Genomic DNA, 16,474 nt, shown 5'->3' with positions numbered 1-16,474 from the left:
CAGCTCACATGCTATACTTATGCAGATCACACACAAACCCTCCTTAAACTGGAAAGCCCCAAAGACATTGGAAACTCAAATCATCCGTTTCCTTAGACCCCTTGATCAGTGGATGACATGGAGCCATCATAAATTGAAATCTTCCTAAACAGAAATACTGAAATGTGGTGATTGGAAAAATTATGTCCCTCCCCCCGGGTCTGACCTGACAATCTGGGACCACCTTATTAAGTATCTAAGGAAGTAAGAAACATTGGAATTACCATGGAATCCAAGTTAACGATGAGTGCCCCTGAGGCCGTGATCGGCCTGGGGAGGGATGCCATGTGCCCCCCCCCTCCCAACACCACTAGCCCCCCCTCAATTTATTTGAAGGCTGGGCCCTGTGATATGGGGTCCCCCGGGGCCAAGATCAGCCTGGGCAGGAGGGTCATGTGGCCCCTTCCCCAAAAAAATTATATGCTGGGAGATAGGCTCCCTGGGGCTGAAATCATCCAGGGGAGGGAGGGGCATGTGCCTTCCCCTCCCTCGACCCCACCCCCCAAAAACATTTTAGATGGCTGGCCCTCGGGATGGCTGGACGCCGCGTGCGGATGGGCGGTTAGGGGTGTTGGCTGCAGCGACTGGCTGCAGGCCCTGTGGCCAATCCCACTGTGCACGGCTGAAGGCAGTGTGTGGCAAAAGGTTGGGTGATTATAAGGGATTGGCTGCAGGGCCTGGCTGCAGGACAAATGGAATTATGTATCTATATACCTATTACTTTCCTCCTACTGTAGAAAAAAATAAATCTCTATCCAAAGCACTACTCATTCTCACGCTATACCTCCATTCTCTGACTCATCCCAAGCCTCATTCTACTACTATAATCTCAACAAAAAAAACCTTCTTAGACTCTTCCCTGCTGGCTGATCCTAACCCTCAGTTTACTACTATGATCTCCCAAACAACCCTACTAAATTCTTCCCTTATGTATCTCTCCTTTGACTCATGCCTAACCTCATCTTGCTACTATGATCTCCCAATTAACACTTTCTAGATTCTTCCCTCTTCTATCCCTCCATTATTCTATTCAATCCAACTAACAGACTTGCATGCCCACCACTCAGATTAACTCATATTTACCTATACTAATCCACCCACAATCCTGTAGGTTCCAGAGTAGCGTGTTACTCGCTGAAACGTGCTTTGACTGCACATCAGGGGAAGTAATCGCTTTATAAATACAATTACAACAGCCTAACTTTCCAAAATGACTGCTGCTTTCAAGGCATGACGGAGCCCTAAAGACAGACAGCTCTGACTGGGATGTCACATGAGGGGGTCAAACAGACATCCCTCAACAGAAGCTCTGGTATGTGGTCCGTGCTCCTGACAGCATCTCTTATGCCCACTATCTATCTAGGCTCTGCGTTCATGTGGAGTTTAAAGTCTGTGTTGCCATGGGGCATACTGTTTATTTGCCACTCCCAAAATTATAACCAAAGAAATTTAAATTAAAATTAGTCTGTGAGCGTACTTACTCACCGGTAATGATTGCATCTCACACAGAACATAGACTCCCCTGAAAATAGCATAGCAGCATTCGCACCTATAAAATTGATTTTCCTTGGGAGCAAAATTGCAATCTTAACATTCTTCAACAAGAATCTCAAATTGAAAATGTTGGCTATTACGTTATTAAAATTATTCAATTCCCAATTGTATCTTTCAGGATAAGGATAAACAGTTATTAAAGATCTCGCTGAAGTGCACAGCCGTAGTAGGGTTCAGTGCTCAAGGGCTCTAGCCTGCTGTATCCTCTCTGTGGCCTTTTAACCACACCCACCGCACCCCCATCAGTTTTGTTGGTTTGTGGGGCTTGCCTTTTAAAAATCGTTTTATTTTATTTGTGAAAGCATGCATACGTCATGCCTTTTCCGGTGTTTAGCCCTTCTCGAGCACACCGGCCAACTACTTAAAACATACGAGGCTTCATGCTTTCAGCATGGTTTCTGGACTACTTTTTCTTTTTATTTCCTATGAAGCATGATCTTGCTGCACATTTTCCGATACGTTTGACTGAGAGCGAACTTATGTTTCATTTTGTGTGCTCCTTCACGCTCATTGCGTGGCGCTTTCAGTCAGCTCGCTTATGTAAAACGGTAACTTTTCATTTTATGTGGCAATAAGAGTCCAGTTAGGACTTTCCACGCTAATAGCTCTGAGTCAAGCAAATGTGAGACCCATTGCATTGCAAATGCTTTTTTTGTTTGTGAACAGTAACAAAATGTGAAGATTACTTCATGGCCTTGGTGTGTTTTTTTTTTTTTTTTTTTAAGTACTTCTTGGGATGTTTAATGTTCCACAATCTGTTATTGCATCGCTACTTTAGTTGGCTATAAAGGAAGTTATGCCTAATGTTAGCCTCCTTGCCATCAAATTAAAAGATGGAAGTAATAAATGTGAGCCTAGATTACCTTGCCGTTTACAATGGTAACCCTTTGGTTTTTGGCAACCCTTTGTTTTTGACGGTCGCTACCTTCTAATGTTCTTACCAAACGAGACACAAGTCATCAGGAGCATGCTCCCTGCCAAGTAAAACTGGAGAAACTTGAACTTATGAACAACCAAAATGTTGGAGACAAACCAGATTACGATTTTTGGCTAATATAGAGAACTAGATGAAAAACGAAAATATGACTATGCTGCGTTTTCATTGTGTCGAGACTCCTCGTTCAGATTTTATCTAGTTGTATATATTCTAAAAGCTCTACAAAGTATGAATAATAGGTTTGAGAAACTAAACCACGGAACAGCCATGTTCTTATTGCCATCTTTGGACTGAGGAGATTTGATTCTCATTAAATCAGATTTTTATGTTTTAGGTGATTCAGAACCCAAACCTGCGTTTAATGTTCTACTTGGAAGAAAAACGCAGACAATACAGTGGTAAGTAAAAAAACGTTACGTTAAATGTGATCATGTCTTTAAATTAGCATCTGTGTGGCAGGTTGAAAGTATTGAGTGATAACCGTCCTTTTAAATATGATACATGCCAACAGAAGTGAGGCGATAGTTATGACTGTTGAACTTTTCAAACCAGATGTGGGCGGAGAAAAGGTACAGTTTTTAGAAAGTGTGACTAGAAAATCGTCCTCATTCTAAAGGTTCAGTTGTTGCAAACGGTATTAATACGTTTTTCAGTAAACCCCTTCATGACGAGGAATTAAATATCTTAAGCCTTGTGAGATAGTGTCACGCGGAGTGGCGACTTAGGAAGTGATGTCTAATGAAGCGCCATTAAAATGTAGCTCCCATAACTCCCTTTAGTGGGAAAATTGAAGTAAAATCTCAGATACAAAAGGTGTTTGTATTAGATATGAACGTGCACGTGTAACCTGTATTTATTTACATCGAGACAACGCATTGACATATGTTTGCAAAACACTGAACGTTTTGGGAATATAGGCGTCTACATTTCAAGAATAATAGGAGTGTTCATGACCATTCAGTCATTTTGCATAGTCTGAAGTAAAGTAAGGAACACGTGTGTGTTTGGTAAATAATCAAAACTCCTCCGACACGGGCACTCCAGAGCGTTTACAAACTCACTTTATACAAGCGGTGAAAAATACAAACTGACCCGTTTCGAGCTGTAATTAAAAACCTTCCTTTTCAGTCAGTTTTTCAAGCTCAAAGCGCCCTCCCTTCTGTTAATTCATTACCATCTTCTGACGTCAATCCTTATAAATAATACAAAATGTGTCATTCAGTCAGAAGTTTCATTAATTATCTCATTACCCATTTTTCTATTCAAGACCAGGTCACTCAATTCCTCCAACGGTAATACATTGGGTTGGGCTTTTTGTGTTCCACGCATCGAATCGCACTGGCGTTTGCAAGTCTCGTGATTTTGCGTGTTTTCTGTGTTCTAAATAAACATGCAAATGCTGTATTATGATGGTGATAGTCTTTATCGAGGCCCTGAATGCATTTCCTTTATCTTCCAGAAGTCACACTGATATTGATTGGGTATTACCTATCACTCACACGTAAAAACTACCACATATAGAACCGCTCTTCAGTTGTTTTTTTAGAAGACATTCGGGCAAGGCGCACACATGTATCTCAAACTGAGCACTAACCTGTGCTTGAGGCCAGGCAAGTAAATGTTGGCAGGTAGCAAAGGATTGAGGTGTGGGGGTAGTGGGTAATGGGAATGAGAAAGCAATTCGGATACAGCAGAACAAGTAGGGAAAGTAAGAAAGAATAGACCGGTTCATTTGTAAAGACAAAGCGAAGGACAGATATGGTGATGAGAGATAAAGTAGCTGAAAACGGTGGTGGGCGCTATTGTGGATGGATGGGGTATGAAACAGACCGATTGGGGAGTAATGACAGAAGCAGTCAAGGACAGGGAGTAAGGCAGGGTGGCATGATGGGAAGTGTAGGAGACAGATGGGAAGCAATTTCCATCAGGGCAAAAGAGCGAGCGGTTGAGGAGAAGGCAAAGTGTGTGGTACTACTTGAATCCCGTTACTAAAACCTAATGAGACAATGCAATCTTCCATGACAACATTTTGAAAGCCAGTAGCCTAGTGGATCAGACATAAAGCCCAGGCCTATTCTTTTTCTTATTCTTGTAGGTCGTTTGCTTGGGGGTTTCATTGTATAGTGTCGTTTTTTAATTGGCAGCTCCATTTTGTATAATATTTGTTTAATGGTCCATTACTTGCATAGACATAAAACAAATTACTTACTGCTTCACTTTATGACAAAGTAAGAGCTTTTAGCTTGGGAAAGACCCTCTACATCTACAGCAGGATACTGATTTACTGTATAATGCAGTCCTTAATTTACACTGATGGTTGAGGGTGTAATCTGGGAGTTGATTATAGACAGCATAATAGGAATTAAAATACCAAAACCTTTGTAAAGAAATAATTGTTTCAAGTATCTTCTACACGATGTAACGGGGAACTGGGAGTGACTGAGTACAACATAGGGAAATAAGACATTTCTGGTGGTTTTATAATTGGTAATGATTTACACTAGCACCTTTTTTATTTTGTGTTTGAATCCTATTGACTGTAAGAAGTAATAGAAATTGCCTGCTATTTATTTTTTAACGTCTGTTTCTAAATGCAGTAGTTTCTATCCTCACTTAAAGTGGGTGGAAGTTAAAACTCTTCTCAAGTAATACAATGAGTAGTCTCTTCTGGCTATGTACACCTTTCAAGATCTGTTAGGTATACGTGCCCATATGTGCAGACTCACTAGCAGAATGCATTTTGCTATCTCTTTTTGAATAAAATGCTTTCAATTTCATCGACATTCTTCTGTTACCAGAGGTTATTAACCATGAAACGATTCTTACTAGACGGTAGGTGAAGCTCGTTTGTCCTCGTGCACACCGCCTCTCTTAACAAGTGTTAAATAGTATTTAAATAAGCAGTAAAACGCCAACAATTGAACATCCTTTGGTACAAAAGATGATCTGTTGTTTTATGATGCATTATACGTTGTGTAGTGTGTTATGTCGTGTATGTTATCTCCAACAGGATTTTGTACATCACAGTCTACCTTTCATACGATATTTTAGCATTTTCTGAAGTTTGATGGTGAATGTTCCAAAGAATTCTGAATTTTCAACCACAGAGCAGCAGTCTAATTCGGCCCTTCAGGATATGCAATCAAAAGTTTGAATGAATATAGTCCAATGTTGGTTGAAAGTGCTGGCTTCTGCTGTGGGTCAATGTTATTGGTGTTTTAGTGAGTAAGACCTAGATGGCTCTATTGAATCACTTCCTTAATTGAGAGATTGCATGCATTTCTATTGTCTGGCAAAAGGGCTGTTGGATACTATGATATACAAATAATGGCATCGTAGGTCTGTGTGGCTGTATGTGGAGAGTTCTGCTGTAATGTGGTATTTGATCGTTGGTGCTGAGGAGGTGAGAAATTGGCTTAATCAGCAGGATGCTCTGTGTGTTTTTTTTTGTTTTTTGTTTTTTGTGGCGTTTGGTCCCTTACAAGGGTGCTGATCCAGTTCACATATCTAGGGGATAATGATTTGTCTCAGCTCTCCTATCTGGCAGACATGGCAAGTCCTAGAAGCAGTCACCACTAACTGTATTATATGGAGTCAGAAACGTTCAATTGTCTACTTTCAGCAGGCAGACATGAACTGTGTCAAACCTTTCTTTCCTATGTGCGGCGTTATATCTGCTTTGGTGAGTGATGGAGAGCTGGACTAGGCTTCTGTCCATGACGGGAAATGTGTTCTGTATGATCTCCATTTCCATTGCCTACTGGCCCCCAGATTCTGTGGCGAATTCTGAATGATAGATCAACCGTTTTAAAGTTACAATTCCACTTCTAGACGTTGGTTGTGACTACACAAACCTATTAGTATCTCTAAGGTGTTGACCAACAACATTCTTTCATGCGAAATACAGAATATGAATGTTAGCGCCCCTAAATGAACGAGCTGTATTGTATTGATACTTACATACGTCATGCATTTCAGGTGTGTTCTGTATTATTGCTTTCTGTTGTGTGATCTTGCAAGTTGTGTCACTGTAGACAGTGCAATTGTGAGCATGGTTATACCTGTATATATGGTATATCTTTACAGTATTGGATAAGTACATAACTTGCTGACTTTAAGATTTGTGCCGATAGGAGCAGGATCATAATCAACTGTATGGCACATCAGTCGTGCACTGCATGTGTGAGCGGTGTTCTGTCTAACTTATCCTGTTGAGATTTTGTGCATGCTGTTCATGCCAAAAACAGTTATCCAAAAGCAGGAGTATGTTGCAGGCCATTTACATCAGTAAGTAAGAGGCGAATATGGCAATGTACAGTAGATGGAATAGTTTGTCTACAAAGGATAAAAATTGTAGTAGGCGGTGGGGGGTGGAATCAGAGACAGCTACAGATTGGACACCGGCAGAGACAGTTGAAAAATAGTTGAATCGGAGGGAAAAGAACCAGTGGGAAGAGTTGATCAGAATTTTAGGGACTGTAAGAGATCATGACCTTCTGGGAAACATAGAGCTGAGACTGCCTAGATGAGGGTGATCAGGAACTGGCAAGAAGGGAGGGAATAAGATAATGTCTATAAGCATGATTTGAAGTGAAGAGAGATTACAGGGCTTCTTACCCAGCCTATGTCAGCTGTTTGGTTTACCAAATCCACTTATTTAGTTTTGGTTTTCTTACAGAGACTTTTAACTGCAGATTACTCTCCTTAAAATTATCCCCAGGCATCAGACTGGATCTGGAAAATCTTGAGCAGTACTTCCGTGTGCCAGTAGCTAGTGTAGATCGGCTCTGCATTGGCATCATCCACATCAAAAGTGATGTCTTGGTGCCCACGTAAGTGCCACCCAGGAACACTGATTCCTTTCTTTCTGCCCAAACAGTGCGGACTCGGAGTGTTATCATTACGTTTGTCAATATATAATTAATTTATGTATGTGTATATATATATATTTTTTTTTTTAGCATTTGTAACCAGTGTGCTGAAGGACATGTCCCCTCCAAAAGCTATGGGTTTTAAACCTTGTGGGGACTGTCAAAGACAAATGTCGTCTTTGGTTTCGTGCCTGCGGTTGGGACATGTCCCCAAGTCCATGCACTCCCTGGTGATCTACAAGTGGTCAATGAAGCTCCTGGTGATGCGGCAGAAGAAAGCTTCATGCTGTTCCTGCTCCTGAGGGAGATCTCTGGCCCGTTTTAGTACCTGTTCCTGCAGACACTCGTATATCTGCTCCAAGACATCCTCTTTGAAGTTATGCAAGTTGAAGAAGCATAAAAAAGTTGAGCGTTCTTCAACTGCCCCTCCTGACCTTGTTTTTCGAGGCTCCACTCCCGCACTCCACCTGCGTCTGGCCCCCTCTGCGTTTCCTGAAGCTGGAGCGACTCCTGCTCAGTTGAAGGAGTTCTACAATGCAGTTCATGCCATCTTTGGGCCACTGACACCCTTTGGATCACCTTTGAACCCCACGAAGCTGAGACACCCTGACTGGGGTTACCATAGCAGACATGCCCTCAACACCTACTGTGGTTTCCGGATGCGCTCCAGCATCTGGACTGATGTCACCTCATATACCTTCTTCCGCCCCTGCTCCTTTCCATCCAACATTATCTGCGACGCCACTACTACTACTACTACTACTACTGCTGCTGCTCCACGATGAGCCCATCCTCATCCCCAATTCTGAGCTGGCACCATTGGCCATCGATTGTGGTGCACTCCAGGCCCTACCAACCCTGACTTACTGCTCATAGATGGACCCTTCCTTCCTTCCTTCCTGAAGGAGGAGATGAGGAGGAACCATTAGGTTCACTAGAAGAAGACCCTGAACCGGAAGGAACATTGTGAGAATTTGGGTGTACCATATGATATGGCTGAATAGCCCTATTGCCAGGTACACTCACAAATACCATTTTGTGGCCAGTCAGGTCCGTTATCTATATGATATGGCTGAGTAGCCCTATTGCCCGGTACACTCACAAATACCATTTTGTGGCCAGTCAGGTCAGTTATTTAACCTTAAGGTCAACCCTGTGCAGCTTGGCTGCTCGCAGCAGGGCTTAGCGAAGGAACAATGTGTAAAGCATTTAACCGCATCAACCAACAAAATAAGAAAGCCACAAGACACCAATTTATAAAAATAGAGCATATGTTTATGATTTAAAAAAAACGTTTTTAAAGAGACCTTATTCATTAAAATCTACCAAAGTTTTCTAGATATACAGATTGTAGAAGCAATAATGAACTTTTAAATCAACTGCAACAAGCATTGGCCAACAAAGTTTGGAAACTTTTGAAAAGTTTCAAATTGTTAGTTTGACAACTGCGGCCCAAGTTGGGTGACCTAGTCCGATAAGGCAGGGGGCCATAATGGACACTTCAGACAGTTGCCTGTCCAGTTGAGCATTTATAAAGTGGGAGCCAAACTTTACAGGATGACCGCCATAGATGACAATGGAGTGGTCCTGATGCTGAGGGATGTTGGCTTAAAGATGCTCAAGGATGCTCCTGAAGGTGTCTGTCTATGGGGGTGAAGGCCGGTCGAGCACTCGATCCACAGGTCTGTGGGGGCGACTCTGTGGGACCCTGAGATTCGTGGACAAAGTTCTCTTTGCAGGGTTCTACGGGCAAGTCATTGGTAGAGGATGGAGTCTGCCTTGGGTGATTTATGAGTCCAGCAGACTTGGATGCACCTTTTGGCTATCTCCAAATTGTCACTTGGAGTGCCTGGTGTCCAGCAGTGGCAAAACCTCTATGTGGCTATCAGAGATGCGACTTGGGCTCTTCCAGCTTTAATGTCCCTAGTGCCGTTCTGGGGGGCCAGCCAGCTCACTCTTGGAGCCTCTGCCTGGGACTGGGGCTGGGAATCAATTTTCCCCCAAGCCAGGCACACAGAACAGGGACAAACTCCACTGGCCCAAAGTGCAGAAGGTGCAGTTCCACCAGCATCGCAGCCTCTTTGTGTGCTTCCAACGGGTGCAACGTGGTCTTCTTCTCGTCCTCCTTCCAAGTCTAGCAAGTATTGAGGGTCAACATGCCAGGGGTGCCATGATTATCCCAGGAAACTGCCCTGAGGGGACCACACAGTCTCTAGCCAAGGGGCTACTTGGGTACCCTCCTACCTAGTGACAAGGTTCCGGTGTTGTGTGGCATCTGGCTATCCCAGAATGCCACATTCTTGCCCCTTTCAAGCTCGCACAACCCTTCCTCGGTCATGAGGAGCAAGGTAGCACACCCTAGAGGATTGGCTCACACTTCTCTTCAGGCAGTCGGAAATCTACCTGACTGTGCATGCCTTTGTGAGACTGTTGGACAAGCAGAGCAGAGAGGGACAACATACTAAAAGCTGCCCACCCTTAATAGCAACATTAATTTCGACTTGTGCATCAGGTCACATTAAAAGCCACAGTTAATTGGATACCTCACATGACCCAGTTTGGAAGTCCCAGTCAAAGTTAGGCGGGTGGGGATGCCACGCAGTAACTATACTAACCAATGGGGTTACCGCCTTTACCCGCAGCAAACATACAATTTGGAAGTTTTGCTGCTAAGACATATCGTAAAACATATGTTTCACCTAACAAAATATTGCTTCCTGCCATAGGAGTCGATAGGCCTTCCTTAGGAGATAGTTGCATAAAATGTTAAGGTTTAGGGAAGCTTTGCCATATGTTTACGTGGCAGGGTTGAACTGGCAGGGCACTCACTGCCCTTCTAGAATGCAGTGGTAGGTTGGGACCCATTTTGTACATTGTCACACGAAGGGTAGCACAAACAGTGGTTTAATCCTAAGTGGACATTCTGTCTTACACGCCCCGTGTAGCATATTCTAGGGACTTATAAGAAAGTCAGTCCTTACCAATTGGGCGTATCCAATTTGACATGCAATTTGTATGGGGTTAAGACACTGGCACTGAGGTCTGGTTAACAGGCCTCCGTGCACTGAGTCTCAAAACCAGCAGCATCAGTCCAAAAATGTGGAAGTGAACTTGCAAAAAGAGTCATTTCCTTACAAAACTGGCATAAGGAGTTTGGTGACGCCAGTGGCTTTGACAATTCCCCAGACTACGGCATGCTTTCACTTTGGGCTGTGTTTCAGAGGTGGACGCACACTCTTCGCCCCTGTGATGCACAGGATAGTGGAGGTCCTGGGCCTACAGTTGCCAGTAGTCTAGGTCAAGACCAGTGTGTTGTCAGAGGTGCTTCACCTAGGAGCAGGCTTGGCCGAACCTTTGCTCCCCTTCAATGAAGACCTCACTGACCTTTTCCTGAGTGCTTAGGTCCAACCTTGCACAGACGTTCCTGTGCACCACATGAATCCCCAACACCACTGTCCTGTGGCAGGAGAGCCAGCCTTCATCTCTCAGCACCCCTCCTCTGTGAGCCTGATTGTGCAGGCCTCAACAGCTGAGGTCAAACTAAATGACTTCTTTCTCTGCACTGGACAGGTAATCAAAGAGGCTGGACACTCTGGGAAGGGCATTTTCGCTTCCAACAGCCTAGACTTGTGCTCGGAGCAGACCGCATGTTGAGGTCCACTGGATTTTCAGGGGTATGTCCAATCTTACTTGATTGACATGCCCTTCAATGACTCTTGCCTATTTAGTGAAAAAGCTGACGCAGCGCTCAATCGCCTTTGAAAGAGTTGGGTCACCACCAGGTCTCTCTGACTTTCTCTAACTACCTGGTCCCAAAAACAGTCCTTTCACCCCTACCGCGGTTGTGGTAGCATGAGTGGGCATCCTTGGTACCAACCGTACCTGTAGACTACCCAGTCCTTTTTGTGTACATGATCACAGATCGCAAAGAGGACATGAGAGCTGTTGATTTCCCAACCCCCCTCCCAGACACTGCTTCAGCTGAAACAATCTGTACGCTTCCTTAGCACACCATCCATCCAGCACAACCATCCACTGGCACAGGATCAGACACCACCTTCTCCAATGGTCTGCAGTTACCTCTGACAAGTAGATTCTTCATATTCTACAGGAGTAGGCCTGTCATTTTTGCAAACTCCCCCACCTTTGCCACGTTCCTAAAACAGCTGATGGAGTACCATCTCTCTTTGCTCAGTAAGGAAGTATAGACTCTTCTGGCCATCGAGAGAGTCCCTGCATTAGAAGTAGGACGTGGTTGCTATTCTCACTACTTTCTAGTGTTGAAAAAGGACAGATGACTTTGTCCTATACTAGAACTGCATCATCTGAACCCCTTTCTATGCCAAGGGAAACTCCAGATGCTTACCTTGGTTCAGGTCTTGTCTTTCCTGGACACAGGAGACTGGATGATGGTTTTGGACTTGCAGGACACTCACTTTCATATCCCATCCTGACAGTCCAGAGGTGTGTTTTGCTTTCACTTATGACCGAGCTGACAAAAATCTCTGGAATGCACTTCTCAGTTCAAAGAAGACATTTATTATTTCACCATGAGGTTCCTAAAAGGAGATTAGTAGCTCGAAAGCACACATTTAAAAATAGTCACAGCAATGAAAGGAAAATATACCCAAAATGATTCTCAATTGTAATGTACACAGCAAATATATGTGATTATATTATAGCATAATTGCAAAGAATAGGGTAAAAACATCACCATAGGGCCTGCCAAGCTCTTTATCTTTCTCATGGCAGCAAGAAGATGACCCCGTTCAACTGCGAGAAAGAGAGATCCACCCTCATGGGACAAATGTGTCAGGCATTCGACGTCTAACCCTGACCGAGGTCTTGGAAATTCCACAGCTACTGAGCAGGGCCACCTTTTTATATCTTAAAGAACCGAAAGGGCTTTCTGAAGAAAACCCCTCCCATGAAAGAAATATTCAAACATGCTGGCTACTGTAGGTCAGAGTTTAAAGAAAAGCGTTGAGAACTGGCCAACATCTCAAGGCACTTCTCCCAAGGCCAAACCGCTCTCTGCACTGAAAAAACATAAGTCTGGTACACTCTTATCATGCTGACTGACTAACTGTTCGGTGATAATATGTCCTAGCTCTTCGGTGAGAAAGAATACGAAAAACAAGCACAGTTTACCATGTGGAAAAACACAGCTCAACTGCAGTGTCTAACGCTACGATAAAGTCAGTGGGCAGCTAAACTGAATACAAAATGTAATCTGCAATTGGTAACACTGAACAACTAATCCAGCCGCAAAGTGGTCAAAAATACGTACTCCCCTACAAGGTGCTATCTCTGGGCCAGTGTGGGCCAAGAGCATTTCCTCTTTGCTGTGCTTCCCTTCAGCCTCATCAGTACCCCCTGTGTTCACAAAAATTATGGCATTAGTTGCAGCTCATTTTTGGAGGTTGGGGGTTCCATGTTTCCCTTACCTTGATTACTAACTGCTGAAGACAGGCTTGTCCCATCTGACTATGGTGAGCCTTTTGCACTCACTGACGTTCACTATCGACATGCCAAAGTCACATCCGCCTCCTTCTCAGATGCTTCCTTTCATCTGTACCATTCTGGATACAGTGTAGATCCTTGTCTGTCCTCTAGACCTAAGATTGACTGAGACGGCTGGGTCTGATGGCCTTCTGCATCCTCCTGGTGAAGCACAGCAGATGGCATATGTGGGCTCTGCATTGGGGATCCTTCCTTGGCGAGTGAAAGGAAAGCTGGGCTTAGCCTCTGGCTTTGACAAGAAAGTGGTGCTATACATTTAATTCTGCTCCTTCTCCACAAATGCCTTAATTGTTGATCTAATAGGCTCAATCCACCTGGATGCACAGAAAAGCAAAGCAGCTTGCCGTAAAGTGATCCTAAAATTATAGGAGGCCATACTAGCATTCAGAAAAGAGGTTTTCAAAAATCCCAAGGTTACAGAAAGTCTGAATTTATTTGGATTAAAGCACTAACAGTTTACTTGAAGAAAACCTGAAAATGTTCGTTCTTATCTAAAAGCATAGATGGTTCACAAACCGTAGAGTTTACTAAGAGAGAATCTCAAATTATTGGTGCAAGGGCAGTTACCTTTTTGAAAAAGCAGATGAAGAAACTTGTTTTATGTAAAAGCAAGAACTGGTTTGAAAAAAGTAGAATCATTGAATAAAGACAAGGGTTTCAAATTTTAATATGATTCCGTCTGTATGGCACTGCTATCTCTTCATTCTTTTACTATAGAGAGACAGATCAAGTGTGGGGGCCCTATGATACTACTGCTAGCTGTACATATAGGAGAAAGTTCTTTTCATAAAGGCTTCTTCTGAAGAAATCCTGTACTAGATCATTGATCAGAAAGTTCACTCCCCTTAGAAGTTTCTAAGGTGAAAAAAAAAAAAATCTAGATCAGGTGGTAGAGAATTCTTGGTCAAGACCCCTTTGTTATGGAAGTCATTATGGGATGCTCCAGCTAGTACCCTTTGGCAAAAGAGCAGCCTCCTTATCTTCAGAAAAGTGTTTAAAAACATGATTTTGTGTTTAATGGGCAGTCAGTTGCTGTGTTCTGTATGTTCTGATGCAATTCGTTAGCTCCAAAAAGCCTTTGGGCATACATTGTAGAGAGGGGTATTTGAAGTAAAGCAGGAACAGTTTTTAAGTGTTTGGATATAAACAGGAACAGATTGTTGAGCACAGTAGCAGTATCCTAGTGTACCGGAGTTTAATACAAGCTGCCTGTTAAAACTTCAGAAAAGTTCGTTTTCTAGTGTTGAGATGATCTGCCCAAGACCTAGGGTTATCTACATTTTAGTAGTGTCACTGTTTATTACTAAGAAAAAAAAAATAAGAGGATCACAAGTTCAAAACACCTCAGTTGAAAATACATTCTACAATGAATACAACAATAAGAATTAAAAGCAAAAAATATTGCATAGGTAAAAAGTATAAAACATTCCAAATCTGCTGCCTGCAAGTTAGACCAATTTAATAAAAACTTCAGTGTGTTATCCCACTGAAGTGCCATCTGAATACCAGTTTAATAAACAGAAATACATTCATACGATCTAAAAAACATGTACAATACTCCTTTCGACTTTAAAAACTTCAAAGCTCTTTCCAGTATATAACAATGCACACAATTTCAATTTTAGCATTTACTGCAAGTGGAATGCACTTACCGTGACGCGCCCCCCCCCTGTGGTGCAAATGTAAGAATACCAGTAGATTGGTCCCCACACGCTCCAAAGCCAAGTCATCTCCTGACAGTGGAAAATGTTGAAGTTGGCAGGGCTTTATTTGTTTAGAAGTGTACTTCAGTTATCGATAAGTCTATTTCAGTAATTAATTATTTACTTCAGTCAGTGTTGCAAAAAATTCTGTAACATCCAGCCAAATCTGTTGTGGAATTTGTATTCAGTATTCAAAGCAGAGAAAGTGAAAATCTGGGTTGTAACTTTGAATCAAGGATTTAAGTAAATTTCCCAGCTAGTTCAGCAGGAAATCTATAAATTATAACCACACTTTACTTTCGACAACAGAGAGTTACCCAGATAACAGAAGGTGTGTGTAGCTATGGGCATCAGTGGATATCGAGACACGAAAGATGTCCTTGAAGGCAATCTTGTGAGAACAGTTAACTTACTCAAACCCAGATTGGCTTCTGGACCACTCTGCCCCTATCGGTGGTGGGGCGTGTTGATCCTGTCCAAGATGGTCATGTTACTACAACTCTGTCTAGGTGTGCCCAAACTCCAGAGACCGTGTCCTCTCCTATTACAAATAGCACTGGCGTACTGGAGATTATCATTGAGGTACACCACCACTGCCACACCGTATGCGCTGAACGTGCCAATCCTAGGACTTCCCTTAGCCTCAGGTCCCCTTACACCCCCCCCCCCCCGCCCCCCCCCACACACACACACACACACACACACACACACACACACACACACACACACACACACACACTCTCTCTCACTCTCTTTCTCCCTCTCTCTTTCTCCCTCTCTCTTTCTCCCCCTCTCTTTCTCCCCCTCTCTTTCTCCCCCTCTCTTTCTCCCCCTCTCTTTCTCCCTCTCTCTTTCTCCCTCTCTTTCTCCCTCTCTTTCTCCCTCTCTTTCTCCCTCTCTTTCTCCCTCTCTTTCTCTCTTTCTCCCTCTCTTTCTCCCTCTCTTTCTCCCTCTTTCTCTCTCCCTCTTTCTCTCTCTCCCTCTTTCTCTCTCTCTCTCTTTCTCTCTCTCTCTCTTTCTCTCTCTCTCTCTTTCTCTCTCTCTCTCTTTCTCTCTCTCTCTTTCTCTCTCTCTCTTTCCCCCCCCCCCCCCCCCCCCGGTTGGTACTGTGGGAGCATGATGGCCTCACAACGTTAGAAGTGTTGTTCCATGACAGTACGTTGATGCCCCATGCTGACTTTACCCATCTACATGAACTTCCTGAGTCTTAATTTCATGCAGGCATACTGAGAGGTGTGCACTACTGGTCCCCCAGTGGTGAAGAACCTGACACACATGAACTTTTTTTTTTTTCTTCTCATTAACAGTTTGCAAAATGAGAATTTCAATAATGTTGATGTCATAAACCTATGAACGTATCATCATTCATTGAACCATATTTAACCTGTAATATATTTTGTTGATGAACAGGTGCATTTTAAATAAAATGTGTTTGGGGGGAAAAAAGCACACACAATTTTTGCCTTCGAAATGCATAGCTGGTGTATTTGTGATTCTCCCACTGTAGGTTTAGAAAAGTGCTTAGGTTTTACCTTTGGAACCTAGTGTCTTTGCAATTTAGTAATGCTGTACAGCATCTCCGATGCTGTGCAGCATGACTAAAGACAGCTGCGTCGTGGTGTGTGGTGGTGTGTGGTTTTTTTTATTTTTTTTTTTTTTTTTTTTTTTTTTTGTCAAGCGCCTCCATCACCACGAATGAGCATGCCCACAAAATGTTGCAGTTGCCTTTTTTGTGATCTTCAAACTTTGCAGGTTAAGATGATCACATTGTGGTAGTCAGCATGAAACAATGTGAAAAAACCATACATGCTTTGCACGTCTAGTTGCTTATATATCCATCTAAATAA

At 43.1% G+C, this 16,474-nt stretch overlaps 1 protein-coding gene across 4 annotated transcripts in view; it reads left to right on the top strand.

Annotated features, from left to right (window-relative positions):
- EXOC2 (exocyst complex component 2) overlaps positions 1–16,474 on the top strand; it is a 1,213,422-nt gene that overhangs the window by 53,360 nt on the left and 1,143,588 nt on the right. For 2 of the 4 annotated variants that reach the window (XM_069217791.1, XM_069217808.1), the window contains exon 2: positions 2,865–2,928. The exons of 1 other annotated variant lie outside the window; for it this stretch is intronic. The gene's annotated coding sequence lies outside the window, so the exon portion shown is untranslated. Of the gene's footprint in view, positions 1–2,849; positions 2,929–16,474 lie in introns of all 4 variants that reach the window. One more of the 4 variants, XM_069217800.1, reaches the window with a different exon arrangement.

This window comes from Pleurodeles waltl, chromosome 2_1 (genome assembly GCF_031143425.1).
Source record: "Pleurodeles waltl isolate 20211129_DDA chromosome 2_1, aPleWal1.hap1.20221129, whole genome shotgun sequence".
Classification (NCBI taxonomy): Eukaryota; Metazoa; Chordata; class Amphibia; order Caudata; family Salamandridae; genus Pleurodeles; species Pleurodeles waltl.
The sequence above is the reverse complement of the archived record's forward strand: the minus strand, read 5'-3'. Positions and strand labels throughout refer to the sequence as shown.